This window comes from Lissotriton helveticus, chromosome 7 (genome assembly GCF_964261635.1).
Source record: "Lissotriton helveticus chromosome 7, aLisHel1.1, whole genome shotgun sequence".
NCBI lineage: Eukaryota > Metazoa > Chordata > Amphibia > Caudata > Salamandridae > Lissotriton > Lissotriton helveticus.
The window spans coordinates 1,423,022,255-1,423,045,114 of record NC_136068.1 but is presented as its reverse complement, the minus strand read 5'-3'; the positions used below and the strand labels follow the sequence as shown (position 1 = coordinate 1,423,045,114).

Here is a 22,860-nt window from a genome sequence, read left to right as displayed (position 1 = left end):
AGATTTTATTGGGATGTTTTTGTGGATCATTGGCTGTATAATTGGAAGGAATATATATGTATATTGAAACTTACAATTTATTGTTTTTTAATATCTCACAACGGTGTATATTTCTTTGTCAGCCTTGAAAAAGCTGGGTGTCCGCAAAACATGTGTTAGCTGTCTGTGAAGATGATTTGATGGAAACTGGAGAAGAATAAACATTGTAAAGATACATTGATAATTTTTTTAATCTGTGTTCTATAAAATATGGATGGACTATGATTTGAAATAAAGTATTGGACGTTTATGAAAAATACTTTAGTTGGTATCTTATCACCTCTGAATTAAATCTAATTATATTGATCAACACAAGGATGTATAAAAGGCAAGACCGACTGTTGCAACTGCCTGCCGGTAGATGTGTCAGTGAGTTAAAGTGCCAGCTTACATCAATAGCGTCATTGGCCTATAGCATAGGTGGATTCAAGCAACTAATGTGTATGTCAGGCCTGTTTGCGTTATTGCGTTCCCCGCTCTGTGACAACCCAATCTCCATGGCGTCCCTACGTTGCAACTATCTTAGCAATGTGAACAGATGGCACAATTACACAATTATACTTGCAATCATCCTGATCCTTCTGGAAGTGTTTAAACTGAATCAAAAAGAAGAGAAATTGATTGAGCATGCACTTTAAGAAATAGTAAATGATATTTAGTTTCCCATTTTATGGCTCATACCGCAATCTAATATCAAGGCAACCATCAGAAGCACTCACTCACTGCGTGCATGCTCCAGTTTGTACAAAGGAGAAACTCATATTTACTTACATGTAGCATTTTACTTAGGGTGAAGGGAATGACTCATCCACACTTTTACTTAATTGACAGCAGTGGAAAAAGGCGTTTGATTGAGGCATACTTGGTAGCCACTGGTGGTGATGTATTGACCTAAAAAAAAAAGTGGCACTGGTGAATAAATTAGGACCAGAGAGCACATCTATTTTGAAAACTGTTCTAACAGAAGGGGTTAGGTTTTGCACTCTGCATAAGTGACACTGCAGAGCTCACTGACTAGATGCTACTGTCATAAAAACTCTTGAAAAAAGGTTTAATCTACGCAAGAATGTACTCCTTGAGAGGCAAAAGATTTTAAAATGTACACAAATACTATGTGAAACAGTGAATGCTTTTGTTGCATCTTTAAGAATACTTGCTGCTACTTGTGACTACACATTGCTTAACTGTATAATAATACTGGTGTAGATTAAATGATCAGGTGGTAGTTTTACAATCAAGCCAGACTGCTCTCTTCCCATTGTGTTGTTGCCAGAAAAAATACATAACTTATCTAGTTACATAGCTTTGCAATGTCATGTATGCACCACTAAAAGTTAAAGCTCAAGCAGCTGGATAAATAAACAAAATGTTCATAGCTGTGAGGAGGGCAAGCACATTGTATGGAAGCACTTAACGTCTGCCCAGTCACAATGTGTACTCCTTGCTCCTAACATGAGGTCAGACCCAAAGTCCTTCTTTTGGTGATTCTCTCATGTATGTCTGGCAACAACTTCACTATCAAGCCAGAACATAACACTAAAATTATAAGGGGTGAATTGATAGACAGAAGAATGGCAAAAGCTTCAGGAAAAATTATTGTCACTGAACGTTCCTGATCTGAAACTGCATTGCACTCATCTCGAAGAATAGAAATGTCAAATATGCACATGAGGGAGATGTTGACACTCATTGATGTGTGCACCAACAATGAGGTTAAACATTGATACAAAATGACTAATGGAAGAATAAAGTATGTTCGTTGCATAGAGAACACAGGAAGGAATAAAATAAAATCACAGGGTTATTTTACCATGATTTAGTTGTGGCAGCAAGGCAAAAGTAAGGAAGGCAAAACACTGTCCAGCATGACTTCGAGTATGTTTTATGCATAGCAAAAAGGCTCACTTTGGCCACGCATGCAAATCTGCTGACAATGACAGAAACAATAAGAGCAAAGTAGTGGAACTAGGGGATCAGTACAAGATAATTAGGGAGTGAAGACTAATTATTGCTAGTAATTGATGAACAAGCAAATGGCATTACATCTATCACAGAGAAGAGGTGCAAGTAAAATACTGTGACATTTTCATTAACAGGAAAAAATAAAAAATCATGGCGAATTCATGTCCCCATATAACCTGATGGGGAGTCGACCATCAACATTTTCACCTACAGGGGTAAAGGCATAGAAATGATGGGGGATTTCAAAGTGAATTTGATGCTTGAGGCGATAATGGGTAAAGGAATAGTGTCCAAAAGGCTTTAATTTGCTATGTTGGGATGAGCAAGGGGAATTAAACTTGGTGCTGGACCCCGACCACACAGATATACTTGTATTTAGATCTAAAATATTTACACTAACTCAAAATAAGGGGGATCATAATATGCAAGCAGGTGGATCAATGGATATCCCACTGTATCTACAGACGTATTGGGAAAGCTCAAGGGGTTATGGCATAAATCAATATTGAACAAAAAATGTCAATCCAACAGCACACAAGCCTAGGAACGTAGTTTTAGATTTAAGAGACAAATTAGGAAGGAGATTTATAAGTTATGTTACCTGGGAATCAGAGAAGAGATTGAAAGCTCAGAATGGTTAGTCCCTGTAGTTTCACCTCTCAAGCTAGATAAATCATTCAAACTGTGTGGAGACTTCCCTGACCTGAAAAGTGCTATCTGGGTGAATGACCAATTTTTTCCAAATACCACAACATTTGTGCACTTTGAAGACTTTACCGGTTCACTTTCTTTGACAAGTTGGTGAAGTACCATCAAATAGAGTTGTCAAGACTCACCACATCACATTTTTAGTAAGACTGGAGGCTGTTTATTGGTATAAGGGCATGCCTTTTGGTCTGACTTTTCTGTCATCTATTTTTCAAGCTGTGATGGGAATATTGCTCATGGCTGCGGTGTGGGTAGTATATTTCCATGCAACACAGAGATTTTGAGAAGCAGTGGTATTAACATAAAAGAAAGCAAATGTCATTTTGCTCCTGATGATGTAAATTACCTTGGCCATCAAAGAAGGGAATTTAACCCAAGTTAGAACTAATTGAGGCCATTGGGAAAGCTCTCAATTTAGAACACAATGACCAGCTGAGGCCATTATTAGTTGTAGCGGAGTATTCAGAATTGTGTTTTTGATAAAAGCCGTTTTGAAATACATTTCTGAGAATGAATGAATACCATGTCTGGGTTATGCAGCTTAGAGTGCCATCTGAACAGATTAAAAGTGACATCATCTGACCCTGACCTTTGAAACCTTTTTACAAAAAGGCTGTAAACATCACTACCACTGATGTGATCAGCCATATGATTGGTGCCCTGTTGTCACTAAAGAGAAGCAATGATAGAGAAGAGATAATAGTGTTTGCAGCTTGATGATTGTGAGGAGCTAAACTTTCGTACTCTACCATTGAGAAGGAGATATTGAGTGGGCGTGTCCAATATTTTAGAACATTTGTATGGGGATTGATATGGAATTTACGCACAGGCTATAAGCCTGGTGTAGATCTGTTCAGCACCCATAGGGGTGGAAGAGCGGTGCTGCGAATTGCCATGTGACATTGCCAGCTGAAAGAATTCATTTATCAGTAGGAAAACATACCAGGCTCAAAAAACTTTGCAACCAATTTCTTATACAGGGAACCTGAAGGAAGTGAATAATGGTACATAGAAGAGAACATGGAAATTGTATGTATGGTCAATCAGGTGTGTACCATAGTTAGTGGAGCATTGAAGGAAGTGGAATGGAAGAAGTCCATTGAGAATAACAAGGTACTTTGTCACATGAAAGAGTACCTTACTAGAAGGGTGGCCATGTATAAGTAATTTGGAATGGTAGAGAGGCCGTTTGGACAATACGCATGAGAGCTGATATATTCCAAAGAGCTAACTAGAATATTGTCAATTGTTGGTATTACTGGAAGACATAACATACACAGAGCACATGAGGGCCCTGAAGGAATGCGGGCCATGAAACACAGGATTCAAGAGAAGTTGTGGTGCTTGGAGTGGATAAAATCATAGAGGGGTATGTGAGAGATTGTGGTGACTACATATTTAATTGTCAAAACTCAAGTGAGTGCACCATCTCCTAATACTCCAGTGGAAGCCCCATTGGCAGAGTCGAGCAAGGTGGCAAGAGACATTTTCAGACCCTTTGGAATGCTGAGAAATGTTGATGATGATTGAGTCTTTAATTGTAATGATTAATTATATGTACAACTGGTCTGCTGAAAAAATGTGCAAAGAACATTTCCACAAAACTCATCAACAGGTTTGTTCAGGATATTTTTGGTAGAGAGGGGTATTTGGATGTGTTGGTCACCAACAATAGTATAGAGTCACTGTCTAAAAAAAATTAAAGAGTACTTTGAGTCTGAGTCACAAAGGTAAACTTACACGTTTGTGAAACATACAATTGTTTTAACAGCAATAAGGTAAACCATGTTAAAAAATCCTTATTCCGTTTGTAATGGTTGGGTTGAACAATTCAATCAGTGATCAGATAGCAGTTGCAATTGGCCTTTATCAATAAGTTGGGAGAAGAAGAAAAAAACTGTGAATTATGTATTGTGTATAAAGAAAATGACTGTATATTATTAAGAGGATATGATTGTTCACATTGCTGCAGGGAGAAAGGTTAGAGAAAGACCTGCGGCCTGATGCACAAAGTCCTTTTGCATTTGTAAACTCTGTGATTCACAAAATCACATTGTTTGTGATTAAAAAAGGTGTTTTTATATGTTCTAAATCTGCTTAATGAGTCAGAAAGGCCTTTCTGACTTGCAAAATGTTGTTTGCAATCCGTTTTGAATTACAATTAGGCAAGGGAAAGGGGCAACAACGAATTGCAATGGTATGCAAATTGTTTATAGTCACAAACCATGGGTCATGTACTGACACCACAAAGAAAGGGACAACTAATTCACTAAGAAGATCTGCCCCTTTCTGAATTTGTAAGCCACCCTCGAGGGACTAGGCAGTGGGACCACTACTTGCTCCCCTAATGTTTTCTCCTGTTTAATTTTAGGGAGCCCCAGTTCCTTTAAGAAACATATATTGCTTAAAAACAGTTTCCTGTCTGGGAATATAGATGTAGGCATGATGGTCTGTTGTTCTTAGCAGGCCACAATCCCCATGTTTGTAGCTAATCACCCGGGGTCACATACTTTGACCTGCCTAATAGTTACTATGAAGGTCTTTCTGCCACCCCTGTAAAATTTGTGATGTTGCTATGCCCAATAATAATAAATAGGTCATATTGTAATATCAAAGACATGTTGCAAAAAATCGCTGCGCAATATGTGACCACTTTTTTGCAGACTATCCCTTGGGTGCCATTTTTTCTACCTCTGGAGGGCTGGGACAGGTTTGTCCCATTCATAGCTTTTTTCTGCACTGAAAACAGGTACAGCAAGACCTTGTGCCAAAGGCAGCTAGCCTCTGGTAACTGGGGAGCACAGGGAGAGTCACAGTTCCAGTCAGTACAGATGAGGCTCTCTTGCAGACAGGCTTGCTAGTCAGCTGTTCACAAGGTACTTTCCCTCTGGTGGACTTGTGGGCGATCTGCTTGGTACAAGTGATAGAGAGAGAATGAGCGGTCTCTACCCTACCCTGCAGCCTTGAGGAGACTTGCCCAGCTAAAATTCCCAGACGTTCCCTGCTGTAGGATATTGACTTTCAAAGAAGTGACTAAGGGCCTCATTTAGACTTCGACAGATGGATTGCTCCATCACAAATGTGACGGATATCCAGTCTGCTGCATTACACGTGCCATTGGATATAAGGCACTTGTACTACAGTAGTCAGGTTATCTATCACTTTTGTGATCGAGTGACCCATTCATTAAACTCTAAATCAGGTGCTAAGTGAGTAATTGCCAAGGGTAAAACCTTGAACTGGAGCAAGGAAGCAAATCTATCAAACCTGTCAGGAGGCTTTGATAGTTACGAAATCCAGGTGTGCCCCACTTGGAGGTTTAGGTGCCACAACCAATTCTGTGGAAACTCAACAAGAACATATGCAACTTTGAGGGACCATCCCTGGCCACAGCCTTGGACCATGCCCCACTGGAAGATTTTGACTTCCATTTCAGAGACTAAGTCCATCAGTAACAACTTCAACCAAGGCAACCTGCTTACTGCATCTGACCTTCACTCCATCACAGTTAGCTTAATATTGCACTTAGGTCTGGGACCACTTTGAACAGTGACATTGGATTGGAGCTTTACTTCTTCTTTGTGATTTTATCAGTAAAAATCTTAAATTAATATCTATCTAATGACTCACAAATAGTTTTCTGGTCAAACACCATCTTAAACCACTATTAAATAACCTCGATCAAGTAACTGAACAGAAGCATTATTCCATCCGCTGAACAGCCACAATATATGTTTTAGAGTAGGTTCCTTTCTTCCGCTGCGAGATGTAGGAAATCAATGGAAGGCTAGCCTTCAGGGAAGATCCCCTTATATGCTGTCTTAAGTTAGGAACCAACCACTATTGGCAATTTCTTTCAATGGTTTTTGCCTTGTATGTTATGTTGTTATCTTTACAGCTTATTTTACCTATTTGCCAACGCTGAATTTATCAAGGTTGCTATTTTAAATATTGTGATTAACTGTCATCGAGAAAGTTATTGTACAATCAGTAGGCTATCCGCTATTTCATGTGTTTTAGTGATTTGGAGTGCTGCTAAAATAACTGGCTGTACAACTTGGTTTTACTCAAAATTGCAGTATTTATTTTTAGGTCAAGCTAGGCAGTGCGCATGTGCTGTCTGCAAGACCTGTTGTACTCAGCAAAAGGACTTTAATCCCACCTGCTGCTTACCATAGATTGACTTCAGTGTTGCTCTTCTTTGCTGCTTTCTAAGTGGTTTGTGCAGTCAAAACGTTACTACGGTTCTTAGCTTAGGAGCTCCGGCTAAGTACAGATTCCTTACACTTTACTTGTTTATCTGCTGTTTGGGACAGCTCTTTTCTTTTTATTGTTTTCTGCCTTGGCTTGTGTTCTGATGTTCTTGTTTCTGCCTCTGTTTTTAAAATGTCGCTTTATTTCCTCTAAGCATTCACCCTACTAGAGTACATTTACAGGCATTCTGTATTCGTCACACTGTCCATGGACACCAGGCTTTGTGCTATTTTCATTTCATTTTCATTTGATGTATATGTACAAGTTTTGGCAGATGTCTTACCCCTCCCTCGCCAAAGTGATCCCATGGGGGAACACCATCAAGCTTCCCGAATTTTGTAATATCAGGCCAAGCAACCATTAATGAGATTACAGTGCAATCTCCCACTTTAGAAATGCAATTTTACCCTTTTTAATTTCACCTTATTAGTTGTTTTTTGTATGAGGTTTAGCTTCTCAGTTTATGGCTTGAGAATGTAGCCTGCCTTGAAGTAAGAATGTGCATTTGCCTTGACCTCCTTATATCCATCCCACGCCCACTCCCATATATTAAGAAACGGATGGATGGCTACTCCCTCTACTTTCCTAGAGACGTGAATAATGCTGGAGTTTTCGTCAATATATATCCGGTTGCCCGGGAGGTTAGTTCATGACACCGCAGCTGCTTTCTTCACGTTATATCAGGTTGTAATATCGTAATGTGGTTTCACTCCTAGGGAATAGCCATGATAGGGCTCTGTGCGAACCCCTTTGTTTGAAGCAGAACTTGGCAGTCCATGCACCTGGAACTCTCGTACTTCTTTAAAAATAGGGTCCTGGCGAAAAATGTTCTGCGCCGCCTACGTTATAGAGCAGCTCTTTGTCCCATATAACCAGTTATACACGTGCATTACCTACAATAGTTCTCCACCACATAATATCCATGTCGAGATACTGGCATCACTCTACGAACACCCTGATAGCGGTATCCGATATATAATGCTACCATCGTGCATGCAATGGTAATACCATGCAGGCAGCTTCTTAATGGTCACACCATTCGAATGCACATTTGTTTCACCAGACTATTCGCTCCACCAGGAACCCAGTCCCTTGCCTTCCAGTTCTTAACTCCACTAAAGTAAAAGTTTTACAAAATGTTATAATAGCCCTTAGAGATCAACACGTACTCTGGTGCCTCCGTACACACATTAATACATTATTATATGTATTGTATACTTTTGTTTTGTGTCCCTCTTTTGCAGGTTAAAAGAGCACGTTTGGCAACTGATAAATTTGAACCAGTAAGCCATAGCAGTAACCTACACAAATGGTGTGAGTAACTATTTATGTTTTGTATGTTTGTTTAGTCCTGACGAAAGCCCTACAGACTCCGTTGAGCCATAGGGGGCTGAAACATGTCGACACCATTTTTAATACCATACTTCTAGATCCAGTTACTTGATCTAGTACAAGTACCTATCCTTTTAATCCATTTTGTAGATCCTCGCCACCAATAAAGTTTTGGGCGTTGATCTATTTTTTAATTGAACAAAATCCTTTTTGGGTTACCACTTTTTCATTTATTTTTCACCTCACTTACGGATCTCTGGACACTGCGAATCTAGACCAGAGGAGCCTCTGGATGAGGCAGGCACCTTGCACTTTATGGTATTCAATGATAACTGCCACAACTGCAATGTAGGGGCGGAAGAAAAATATACACCGCAATACCATATTATACATTGTGTTTTTGAGAATACCATAATTTATCTATCCAATGGTTTAGATCTGTTACAAGTGTCCATTTTTTTGTGAAATTCTATTTTTGCATTTTGATAACCTCAATATGTACAAGTTTTGGCAGATGTCTTACCCCTCCCTCGCCAAAGTGATCCCATGGGGGAACACCATCAAGCTTCCCGAATTTTGTAATATCAGGCCAAGCAACCATTAATGAGATTACAGTGCAATCTCCCACTTTAGAAATGCAATTTTACCCTTTTTAATTTCACCTTATTAGTTGTTTTTTGTATGAGGTTTAGCTTCTCAGTTTATGGCTTGAGAATGTAGCCTGCCTTGAAGTAAGAATGTGCATTTGCCTTGACCTCCTTATATCCATCCCACGCCCACTCCCATATATTAAGAAATGGATGGATGGCTACTCCCTCTACTTTCCTAGAGACGTGAATAATGCTGGAGTTTTCGTCAATATATATCCGGTTGCCCGGGAGGTTAGTTCATGACACCGCAGCTGCTTTCTTCACGTTATATCAGGTTGTAATATCGTAATGTGGTTTCACTCCTAGGGAATAGCCATGATAGGGCTCTGTGCGAACCCCTTTGTTTGAAGCAGAACTTGGCAGTCCATGCACCTGGAACTCTCGTACTTCTTTAAAAATAGGGTCCTGGCGAAAAATGTTCTGCGCCGCCTACGTTATAGAGCAGCTCTTTGTCCCATATAACCAGTTATACACGTGCATTACCTACAATAGTTCTCCACCACATAATATCCATGTCGAGATACTGGCATCACTCTACGAACACCCTGATAGCGGTATCCGATATATAATGCTACCATCGTGCATGCAATGGTAATACCATGCAGGCAGCTTCTTAATGGTCACACCATTCGAATGCACATTTGTTTCACCAGACTATTCGCTCCACCAGGAACCCAGTCCCTTGCCTTCCAGTTCTTAACTCCACTAAAGTAAAAGTTTTACAAAATGTTATAATAGCCCTTAGAGATCAACACGTACTCTGGTGCCTCCGTACACACATTAATACATTATTATATGTATTGTATACTTTTGTTTTGTGTCCCTCTTTTGCAGGTTAAAAGAGCACGTTTGGCAACTGATAAATTTGAACCAGTAAGCCATAGCAGTAACCTACACAAATGGTGTGAGTAACTATTTATGTTTTGTATGTTTGTTTAGTCCTGACGAAAGCCCTACAGACTCCGTTGAGCCATAGGGGGCTGAAACATGTCGACACCATTTTTAATACCATACTTCTAGATCCAGTTACTTGATCTAGTACAAGTACCTATCCTTTTAATCCATTTTGTAGATCCTCGCCACCAATAAAGTTTTGGGCGTTGATCTATTTTTTAATTGAACAAAATCCTTTTTGGGTTACCACTTTTTCATTTATTTTTCACCTCACTTACGGATCTCTGGACACTGCGAATCTAGACCAGAGGAGCCTCTGGATGAGGCAGGCACCTTGCACTTTATGGTATTCAATGATAACTGCCACAACTGCAATGTAGGGGCGGAAGAAAAATATACACCGCAATACCATATTATACATTGTGTTTTTGAGAATACCATAATTTATCTATCCAATGGTTTAGATCTGTTACAAGTGTCCATTTTTTTGTGAAATTCTATTTTTGCATTTTGATAACCTCAATATGTACAAGTTTTGGCAGATGTCTTACCCCTCCCTCGCAAAAGTGATCCCATGGGGGAACACCATCAAGCTTCCCGAATTTTGTAATATCAGGCCAAGCAACCATTAATGAGATTACAGTGCAATCTCCCACTTTAGAAATGCAATTTTACCCTTTTTAATTTCACCTTATTAGTTGTTTTTTGTATGAGGTTTAGCTTCTCAGTTTATGGCTTGAGAATGTAGCCTGCCTTGAAGTAAGAATGTGCATTTGCCTTGACCTCCTTATATCCATCCCACGCCCACTCCCATATATTAAGAAACGGATCGATGGCTACTCCCTCTACTTTCCTAGAGACGTGAATAATGCTGGAGTTTTCGTCAATATATATCCGGTTGCCCGGGAGGTTAGTTCCTTTTCATTTCAATTTGAAGCTACTGGATTGCAGTGCCTCTCAGCTTCTTGATTTCTACTGCCCATGTGTTTAGCTTGCTAATTAGAGCAGAGGAGTATCATTTGTTTTGGTTTGTTATTACTTCCTATTCCGGTCTCCATTTTGGAAGAGCTGAAGCCTTTCATTTTTAGCTCTTGGCTTCTTTTGTTAAATAATATTTCGAAGAATGTGTATGGGCTATTTGTATAGGAAGGAGGAGGGACTTCCGTGCTTCTCTGGTTTTCAGATCTTTGCATATTATTATTTTACACTGCCCTGTAATATGTTATTGATTTGTATCATACTGGACTCTCTTCTTTTGCAGAAAACTTCTCAGTTAGCAAGCCCAAATTTGTGAAATTCAGTGATGAGGCTTGATGAACTACTTCCCACTGTGGACGCCTGTCTGCCGTTTATTTGAGTGAATTTCTGGGGATAATCAGACTTGTATGTATAATTATTGGCTATAAGTTAGCTTTGTAGTTAAATAGTTCTGAGTCGGTAGCTATGTGACATTTTGGTAGGGGTTTTGTTTCAGTCTCTATTTTATGAATAAGTGGTGTTCTTGCTATTTACCCTGATATCTGCAGCCACTACTTCCACATATACTAAAGGTATGAGCATGCAGAAGAACTGTGATCCATAACTTGTTAATGTAAAATGGGTAAACACCTTGTGTATTGTAAGGTTTGTTTAGGCACTTGACACTAAAGCACTGCTGATGGTTCACTTCTAGATGATAGAGTCAAAAGGATATGGGGAAGGTTTACAGGCATTCTCAGTTGATGATTCAGGGTACACATATAATTCAACTCCACATGTTTCCAATCCACACCACATAATTGGACACCAAACCACATAATTCAACTCAATCAAACAATTACACACCATATACATCCAATACGCACCACAGAATTGCACATCATGCTACAAAATTCAACTGCACACCACATCCATCACACACACTCCCACTCCATATCATTCCAATACACTGAAAGCCACATAATTACTATCCATGCATTTGCTCTGCACACCATCACACATTCCACAGTTAGGAACAGACCTAAGGCCCTTTTAACATCATCAAACAGCAAACCTGTTCATTCCCTCAACACACAATCAGCACCTCCAAGAAGCACTGCAAAGAATTTGCGACATTCTTCTCTGAAAAAATATCCAACATCAAACTCTCCCTTGACCCACCCACCACCATATCCTGCACCATGGATAGCCCCATTTGCTATGAGGCGCCACACAAGGCCTTACCTCTTACCAATGGGTGTCTCCTCAAACTCCCATTCTCAGCAAGCCAGAACACCCATTTCAACCTCTTGCAATTGAATAACGATGCAATGTCGACTGAATTTAACTATGTTCCCAAAGAAGAAGACCTGAAACTAATTGCTGTGATGAATGAAGCCGACATCACACATCTCTGACTCCTCCCAGCTACGCTATTAAAAAAGCTCAGTCATCTCATCTCTCCTGCATGGACCAAAATCACCAACTCCTCCATATCAAGCGGTACCATGCCATTGTCGCTCAAACTCACCCAAATCACCCCCCTCATTAAAAAAACAGGCACCAAACAGATGACCTTAACAATTACAGACCTATTACTAACTTCCCTCTCCTAGCCAAAATCATTCGCACAACTCAACAACCACATTGAAAAATTCAACCTGCACGACACCTTCTAATCTGGATTCAGGAGAGGCTGCAGCACAGAGGGTGCTATACTGAACATTGCTGATAAAGAACAGATCTCTGGATGAATGCCAGGCCTGTTTCCTGGTCCTCCTGGATTTCTCAGCTGCCTTTTATACTGTCAACCATGATATCCTTCTCCACACCTTCTCCCGGCAAGCAGATATCAATGGAACTGTCCTTCAATGGTTTGCCTCTTTCCTCAACGAACATTCACAGTTAATCAAATTAAACAACTCCACCTCAAAAGTAACACCAGACTCTCAAGGAGTCCCCCAGGGGGTCAATCCTGTCTCCTGCCCTATTCAACCTTTATATGGAACCGCTTACAGTGACCCTGAAACAAGCCAGAATTGCCTATCACCTCTATGCTGATGATACCCAACTCTACATGAAAGTCTCATCAATTAGAGACATCTAGCACCTAAACAGCACCCTTTCCATGGCCCAATCCTCGCTAACTAGCAATCATCTTAAGCTTAACCCATGCAAAACTGAACTGCTACTCATCCAACGAATAAATAAGTCCTTTCCCATAAACACCTGGCTTGACAACCTCACAGCATTAAACTGCAGACTATCCATCTCCAACTCAGTAAAATCTCTGGGCATTACACTTGAAAAAAAACTTGACCATGAAAGGCCACATTAATGCCACAGCTAAAAGTGCCCTCTACGCGTTAAAAAACCTGATCAAATCCTTCATACCCCATAGGACCTAAGGACTGTGTTATAATCCCTAGTCCTCTCCAAACTGGACTAGGGTTATGCGACGTTCACAGGCATCCCAAAAACACACTTATCTCCTTTGAAAGCCACACTCCATGCTGCGGTCAGACTTCTATTAAGGGAAAGTTGCTTTAACCACATTACTCCCACTCTTATGGAACAATTGGCTATCAAAAGAGGCAAGATATATATTCAAATCATCTTGCATAACCCACAAAGCTCTATACTTGGGAAAACCAGTTTACCTCGCAAGCAAACTAGCAAACTAGCAAAAGCCAGACAAAAGAGATCCCTTCGAAGCTCTGACAGTTTGCTCCTGATTCCACCTGAATTCTAGAAAGAACAATCGTGCACATACTCCTTCTTCGTGGTTTTACTCTGCCTTGTTGGTGGCTGATTACTCCCTTATTCTCAAGGCGGCTCTTGTGGACTTGCAGCTTGCTGCAGCGCTGAGAGGTGGTGGAAGCAGTAAGTGTGGGGGTCGCTGTAACAACTATCCTGAAGGACTGCTCCCCCTTTTTTCTCTGTACCTGCCTGTTGCTAAGACTTTGGGGGGAAATCGGTGGTACTTTCAACAAAGGAACTGCCTTTTTTGTCTCCTTTGTCTCAATTGGAGGTGGGCAATCGCAAATAATTTTGATCTATGGACACACACTCACAATCTGTATGGTTTATGGCCTGAACACGGACTGCACAGATGTTATCCACCAAGTGAGTTCTGAGCTGCTGGAATGGTCTGGCGATAAGATATTGATGGGCAATTTTAATTGCATAATGGATAGGAGGATTGACACCACGAATGTTTCTGCTCCTACATCTGCATCAGCTGGAAGATTCTTGGAGGAGACTATTCCCTAATATAACAGGCTACACCTTTTTTTCATTTCCCCATAAGCATTATTCTAGAATTGATATGATTTTTGCCAAATATTCTAGTTTGAAAAACGCACTGGTGGCAGTTTGCCCCAAAATCACCTCCGATCATAACCCTGTTATGCTAACAGCACAGCTCCATTCAAACACACAAGTACCAACCAGGGATTTTACTTTTCCTAGACATCTTTATAGCAATCCGGAATACACTGAGATGATGCGTAAGGCACTTGGGGAGTATATCGATTCTAATATAAGTTTTGCATTAATTGCAATCATATGGGACTGTTTAAAAGCCTATGTCAGAGGAGTTACACTTCAATTTATTATAAGGCAAAGTAGATCGGGCTATCGACAGTGGGACCAGGAGCAAAAACGGTGCTTAGACTTGGAGCACCAGCGTGCTGCGGCTATCACCACAAAGAGTGAGACTGAACATTCATTATATCTAAAGGTTGTTGAATCACGGGCCAAGCTCAAAAGACGGCTAATAGATAAGGTCGCTAATAACTACCACAAGCTCCGGACCAAACAATACGAGTATGGTGAAAGAGTTGGTCGGCTACTACTTAATCAAATTGCAGATAAAAATGCTAAAACCCACATAAAAATGATTAAGAGGGTGGACGGCTTGACTTACACTAGGTCTGTCCACGTCGTTGAACAGTTCAGGTTATTCTATTCTAACTTATATAGTGGCTCAAGTAGTTCAGGAGAACAGATCATTTTGGATTATGCGCAGGAATGTCAGCTGTCAACCCTGTATCCGATGGCTTCCGAGCCACTGGACTCAGATATTGACATATCTGAAATTGAGGAAGCTATTAGGCTTTGCCGGTCGGCAAGGCTGTCGGCGAAGACAAGATTCCATTGGAATTTTTTCGAAACTTTAAAGATGTAATGATCCCTGTCTTTTCGGAGGTATGTAACTCTATTTTTCAAGGAAAAGAGGTTCCCCTCTCGTGAAATGTATCTAACATCATTGTTTTTCCAAAAAGGGGAAACCTATTGATGATATGAGTTCATGTCGACCAATGGCGCTGATTAATGCTGACGCTAAGCTCTTTCTAAAATTCTTGTGCCCCGTTTAGCTCCAGTAATTCACCTAAAAGTCTCAGAGCAGCAGCATGGCTTCGTTCCAGGAAGAGACACTTCTGCTCATATTAATACTGCAATAGCCGCATTCGATATTTCGGGTCAGTTAGGCAAGCAGATGGGTATGCTGATGTTAGACGCGGAGAAGGCCTTTGACCGGGTGACATGGGAAACACTATGGATATTTATGTCTTGTATGAACTTTGGTCAAAGGTTTATCTCTGCGATACAGAAAATATATAATCACCCAACAGCTACAATTAAACTTAATGGGCTTTCTTCTTCATAATTTTTAGTCCAAAGGGGGACCTGGCAGGGTTGCCCTCTATCCCCTTTATTATTTGCTATTTAAATCAAGCCCTTTATCCAACATCTACTCACCAATGGCAATATCGATCCAGTCATTTTGAACGGGACCAGTTTAAAACTAACCGCTTATGAGGATGATGTTGCAATCTTTCAGCAGACCCTATCAAAGCTATGGCCGCAATCATCAATGAAGCACAACGATTTGGCTTTTTCTCAGGCTCCAAGCTAAATTTACACAAAACACAGACGATTCTTAATTTTCAATGAATCCCTCCCCCAGTAATTCTTGGTGTCACAAAAACAGCTATCTATTCGGGGTATGTCTTAATAGCCAAGTCAACAAAATCGTCCCACTAAACTATGACACATTATTAAAGAAAGTAGCAGAGAAGTTACGGAGCTAGCACCGTCTTCCTCTTAGCATCTATGGGCAGTGCAATGTGGTTAAACTTAATTTCTTGCCAAAATTGTTATACCTTTTTTGCACCATCCCACTAATTATACCGTCTTCTTTTTTCAAATGTTTAGATAGTGTTTTAAGCAGTTTTATTTGGGGATATCGAAGGGCTAGAAGAGCTATCCGATTTCTAAAACATTCATACATACAGTGCGGATTTAAACTCCCCAACTTTAAGCTATACTTTTGGGCAGCATTCATGGAACGGATTCAGAGTTTACTTAGAGGAATGAAGACAAATCCCAATTGGTTTCTCTATAAGCTGGTGTGTGGGCCTAATACTGGGTTCTTATTGTACCAAATATCTGACCCTAACTATTTTAAATGAATTTGCTTTAAGGTAGTCAGAAACATTACTAAAATGTGGCGTGAAATTTGCAAAACCTACGCAATACCGAACTTGCACCAATATACTCTGTTATGGGGGACTCCTCTGTTTCCCAATATATTTCACGATTATATTGGGAAAGAATGGCAAATCAGGGGCATAACTCGGATGGGTCAGATGTATGATGATCAGGGTTTTCAAACTTTTTTTTCACTAAAAGAAGAATTTGATCTTTCATACACCCACTTTTTTAAATATTTGCAAGTTAGGGACTATCTCACTCGAGGTTGGGGACTATCTGAGCTGTCCAGCTCATGTGAAATCTTGTCTATACTTGTTGGTACCAAAGGGCGAGGAGCTATTGGTAAAATTTATCAAAAACTCATCGGGGCTGTTGGTGACGATGATCTACAAATTGCAGCCAAACTTAGCCAGGTCTTATGGCTTGATATTTCCAGGGAGGAAATACAAGAGTCTCTTCAAAACATTGATTCAGCTGTATCATCCGACAATTTAAAATTACAACAGTATAGAATAATTCTTATGCTGTATTACACTCCCGAGGGAATTTCTAAATGGGCTAATAATTTAACCACTGCTAAGACCAACTGCTGTAAATGTCATGAATTCGCTGCCGATCTAAATCATATGTTTTTGCCCTCGGTTGAAGGATTTCTGGTCTAACATCGCTCTGGCTTTGTCAGCCTGGGTCAGCTACGATTGCCCGGTCTAGGGGAAAGAGTTGCTGCTGGAACTTTTCCCTGACTCTGGGTTCTTTAGAAACCCATAGCCTCCATTATTGCCTCTTGAGCTCGTCTTTGTATAGCCTGCTCCTGGCTACATGCCACACCTCCCATTATTAACGAATTTTGGTCTCTGATGAAGGAAATCTTTGAAATGGAAACTGCATTGGCAAAAGCTATAGGCCCCCGATCTTTCTTAAAATTGCGTAGGGTTTGGTCCTGACTGCAGTGGGACTGATTGTATGTATTCTCTTCTTTCTTTCTCTCTTTATTCTCTTCACACTTTTTTCCCCTGTGTTTTTCTTTCTTTCTTTTTTCTTTCTTTCCCTCTTTTCTTCCTTTTATCAGTCGTTATTTCTCTTCTTCCTTTTCCCTTTTCTTTCTCCATTAATGCTCCTTTTTGCTCTGCATATTCATTTATACTGATGTATTTGTATTTGCAAATGTTGCCTTATATTTACTCACGTCTATTTTTTTGTGGCAATTTTTTAAAAAGCACATTCTCCTTCTTCGGCAGTGCTCCCAGAATTTGGAACTTGTTACTTCAGGACCTATGAGACAATCACTCATTTCCTCATTTCAAGATGAAACTTAAACTTGTTCTACTCAATAACTGTCTAAACCCTTCTCCCTAAACAATCTTATTGGCCTGGTGCTTCCTCCCCACACGCTCCTTCTAAACTGGAGTACCCCTGCCTTGGAAAAACTGTGACTCCACTCTCTCACCTTCGCAACTCCCACCATACCTACCTCAGAATTATATTGTTTGCATACCCTACTGTGAATAAGTATACCTCTCTGTACATGATCACAATGTATCCCTATGATCTCTCGTTGGCACTTGAGTAATTGCTGCTATACAGTACCCAGACCACATTGTCTACCGTATACCTCTTCTATATTGTTACTAATTACTGTTACTTGCTTTTCATGTAATCTCATGCATGTGCTGCTACCATACTTATATCCTGCTGTCTATCATGTACTCCTTAAGCGGTACAAAAGGGGTTGGTGATGGACGGAGCATCTGAATCCATCAAATACTCACACCCAGTCAAAAGATCTGGGTTTAATCCATCACCGTTCTTTAGCCCACTCTGCCACCCCAGTTCAGACATGGCTATATGCAAATCAGTCTGACCCTGTGCCTCATGGGAACAGTCAAGCCCGAACTGCCAAGCCATGCCTTCCCTGGACCGGAAACAAGCTTCCGAGGACCGGTTTCTGGCATTCCAGCCGTCTTCAACCCGGCTTGCTTGAATCCAGTGGCAAAGTGAGCAAGGTACTCACGTCTGAGCATACCCTGCCACACTTATGGCGGCCAAAAGCGGTACAAAAGTGGGTGGTGATGGACGGAGCATCTGAATCAATCAAACACTCACACCCAGTCAAAAGATCTGGGTTTAATCCATCACCGTTCTTTAGCCCACTCTGCCACCCCAGTTCAGACATGGCTATATGCAAATCAGTCTGACCCTGTGCCTCATGGGAACAGTCCAGCCCGAACTGCCAAGCCATGCCTTCCCTGGACCGGAAACAAGCTTCTGAGGACCGGTTTCTGGCATTCCAGCCGTCTTCAGCCCGACTTGCTTGAATCCAGTGGCAAAGTGAGCAAGGGACTCACGTCTGAGCATACACTGCCACACATATGGTGGCCAAAAGCGGTACAAAAGGGGGTGGTGATTGACGGAGCATCTGAATCAATCAAACACTCACACCCAGTCAAAAGATCTGGGTTTAATCCATCACCGTTCTTTAGCCCATAAATTACTGTTACTTGCTTTTCATGTAATCTCATGCATGTGCTGCTACCATACTTATATCCTGCTGTCTATCATGTACTCCTTGTCAGGATGTTACTAGGTTCTGTTGTTTGCACTGATGTAGCTTTTGTAACTGCTGCTGTGCTAACTCTGTGAAGCGCTCTAATGCCTTTGGGTCAAGTCCCCGCTATACAAAACTCTAAATAAATAATTCCACTACTGAAATCCACTCCACCCCACACAATTCCACAACTAACAATTGCAATCCAGCCCGCATAAATCCATACATAGATACATACACTCCAGAACACATGGGTAAAATGCATTTTCATTTACAACACCCTTAGTGCTAAGTTAAGCAAATGCAAGACCTATTGCATTTCCAATGCTTGTTTAGTGTATGCGTTCTCTTTTATGGCCTCATGTGTCCGAATAAAGATGTTATGAATTGAATTGAATTGAAGTGGCTCCCACACACACAGTGCCTGGTCTGATGTGGTGTGCCTCCAGCTTTGGAGCGTGCCTTGCAGCCTGGAATTGCCTGGAAGTGGAAATGGTCCAGTGCAGAAGAGGTGCATCTCACCGGAAAGATCCCTTTCACTGCCAATCATGAGGCTTGGAAGGCCACAGAGATAAGTTGGAGTTTGTGATGATTGCACTTGAGCCTGCGTGTGAACGGATTTATATTGTTGCAACTATTGCTAATAATCTGCAAGGATTCTAACACTGCATGGACACTAATTATGTTCCTGGCATACCACTGGCCTCTATTTGTATTACCTACAGGAAAACTTAACTTATGAAGACTTAATTCAGAGGACCATCGAGCCCCTGTTGCACGTGTTGTCGGGTTGGGGAAGTGCTTGTAAATCCATTTAATCCAACCAGACCAGACAACGAGCAGGAACCATAACCCGACCGAGCCAATGAATCCCACATCGCATCAATTTTCAACTTGCTGCATTAGCGTTCAGACTTTTTTAGTTACCTATCGCAGTTTTCTCTTAAAGTGTGATCTCACGTAAAGCGTGAATTACTTTTGTTTTACTGCAATTTATGTTATCATGTCACTTTATATGTTCTAACTCAACAAGATAGGTTTAACTGAGGAAGAAGATGTTTTTTTTCGCAGTGGGGAAAGAATATGAAAAATATTTTTGGTGAAGCATTATCACTATAATAAACCAAACGAACAGGCTTCAGTGCCTCGCTGATATCTGAAAGTGAAATCTCGGTGATGGCTCCTTTGAACTGCTTGGGTATGACAGTGCAAGGCCCTGGCAGAACTCCAGAGGCTAATAAAATACGGTCTCTCCAGTCACCCTCCAAACACATCTCCTATCGTTTACAAATGTCATGAACTTTCAGTGTCAATGATTGATTCAAAGCCTGTTGATGTGTTTTCTGGAAGAAGCTAATCCAATAACTTAACATGGCAGTTAGCTGTGGTAACCAGATGACGAAAGATAAGCGACGCGTCACGCGTGTCTATGATTACAATGCAGTGCAAAACCTAAAAGTAATTCTTTATGATTTAGAGTGCTCGTGCTGCCGGGAAGACCATAAGATCATTGTGAGGGGAACACAGAGGAGTTATAGAGGATTTAGGGCCCGATGTAGGTGGCCCAAATACCGGTGGGTAATGGTGAATTTCGGTAAATTTCACAGTTACCGACCGGTATTTAGGCATTCGTGATGTAGGGAAGGAATCGGTAAATACTGATTCCTTAATACCGATTCCTTGTATTAAAACCGATTCCTTAAATACAATGTAGAAAGCACATAAAAGAGTGCTTTTGGGCCTAAAGGAATCGGTAATTACCACCAACTTCAAGTTGGTGGTAATTACCGAATTCCTTTAAAAAAGCACTTTCTTGCTTTTTTTGAAGTGCCATGTGGCACACATCCATGCCCGAAGGGCATGCATGTGTGCCACATGTGCACACATGCACATTTCAGGGGTGCAACAGGGTGTCCTTTGAACACCCTGGCACACTTGAAATACCTCCCGGTATTACTGATTCGGTAATACGGAATAGGTAATACCGAATGATTTCACATTCATTCCTATGGGCCTCCAAGCCCATAGGAATGAATGGGTAGGTATTTGTTATGACGGAATCTCAATTACAGATTCGTTAATAACGAATATTAAGGATTCGGTATTTTTTACAGAATTCTTACCTACATCTGAAATACCGATTTCTAAATACAGAATCGGTAAAATTCGGTATTTAAAATTCGGTATTTCACTATTACCTACATCAGGCTCTTATTTCTTTATTTATTGATGCATTTTTATATAACACGAACTTTACCCGAAGGTGTCAGAGCGCTTCACAATAGGACCAGTTATGATACATGAGGAAAATATTACAAATGTACATGTTACAAAAGTAAATATTATACAAGAAGAAGTATAATATAGCAACGGATGGCAGTCACTCAAGAACACAAAAGCACACTGGGATGACACTTGTACAGGCATGGAATACCAAATTTACATTAGTGAAAGAACTTCCTTGAGGGACTTGAAAGGGCGTGTATTAGTTCTGGAAGTGTCTTTGGAAGAGAAGAGATTTGAGGTCAGTTTTGAAGGTCTGGGTAGAGGTGGTGGTGCGGAGCTGCTGAGGAAGCGAGTTCCAGATTCTCACCACTTTGCCTGAGAAGGATTGAGTCATCAATCACTCCCTTTTGAAAGTGGGAGGCTCAAGCAGTAATTTTTCCACATTACGAGACGGTCTACAGCCTCCAGAGATTTTCAGTTTATTTGTCAGGTGGAAAGGGGAGGAAGTGTGCAAGGCTTTGTGAGCGATACAAGCCATCTTGTGGATTGATCTTGCCTCGATGGGAAGCCAACGGCGGGAAGACAAAATGGGTGTTATGTGGTCACTTTTTTTGGCCCCAAATATAAACCGAGCCGCTGAATGGAGAACGGGTTTAAGAGGGGAAAGGTGGGATTTGGGGAGGCCAGTAAGAAGAGAAGGCACAGTTGATATTGAGCATTCTTTGCAATGGAGTTGATTTGGGACAGTAGATTGGGCCTTTTGTCGAGTAAGACAGCAAGGGATTTTCCACTGTCGACAAAGATAGGTTTATTGTTAAGTAGATTCAGCTGATCCATCCAAGATTGAACAGGAGTAGGAGAGAGAGAGGTTGAGAGGAGGAGGAATTCTGTTTTGGAGGGATTCAGAATGAGTTGATGAGTTAACATCCAGTTTTGAATAGAGTAGAGAGTAGAGTTGACCAGTTGAGGATTGATAGATCGTGTGTGGAGATAGATTTGGGTGTCATCCGCATAGAGATGGGAGAGGATCCTAGATTTACTTAGGAGATTTCCCAATGGTTCCAAATAGAGATGGAACAATGTGGGTGCAAGGATAGAGCCTTGAGGGACACCTTGCCCTACCGCCAATGAAGATGAAAGACTGTTCCCTATTTTGACCATTTGGGATCTGTCCGAAAGGAAAGAGGCAAACCATTTAAGCACTATGCCTTCCAAACCCAATCCCTGTTAAAGAGTGTTAAGGAGAGTGTTGTGATTGACAGTGTCAAAAGCTGCAGAAAAATCAAGAAGGATCAGAAGACAAGACTCCCCTGAATCGAGTATACGCAGCGCATCATCGATCACTTGCAGCAGGGCTTTTTCTGTGCTGCAGTTTTGAATGAAACCAGACTGGAAATTGTCAAGAAGATCATTGTCCTTGATATGACGGGAAAGTTGTTTCGCTACACATCTTTCTGTGATTTTTGCAAGAAAAGGGAGGTTAGTAATGGGGCGGAAGTTGTTGATTTCGTTCGCATAAGAGTTGGGTTTTTTAAGAAGAGGGGTAACCTGTCCTGTTTTAAAGGTAACAGGAAGGGAGCCTTAACTGACGGAGAGGTTAATCAGACTGGTCCAATAAGAAAGAGTATGGGTGTAGAAGTAAATGGCAATGTCACTAGGGATGGGGTCAAGAGAATGGTTGGAGGGCTTTGTTTCGAGGATGCATTTAAGGAGGGCATCTTCAGAGATGGCGTCAAAGTTCTGCCAAATCACTAAGGATTTACGCTCCTCTAGAGGGGTAGGATGAATGACCTG

At 41.0% G+C, this 22,860-nt stretch overlaps 1 long non-coding RNA gene across 1 annotated transcript in view; it reads right to left on the bottom strand.

Moving 5' to 3' along the window:
• Nucleotides 1–834: 834 nt before the first annotated feature.
• LOC144767447 (uncharacterized) overlaps nt 835–22,860 on the bottom strand; it is a 32,571-nt gene continuing 10,545 nt past the window's right edge. The window contains exon 3 of the long non-coding RNA XR_013598208.1: nt 835–930. This is a non-coding gene — a long non-coding RNA (uncharacterized LOC144767447). The remainder of the gene's footprint in view (nt 931–22,860) is intronic.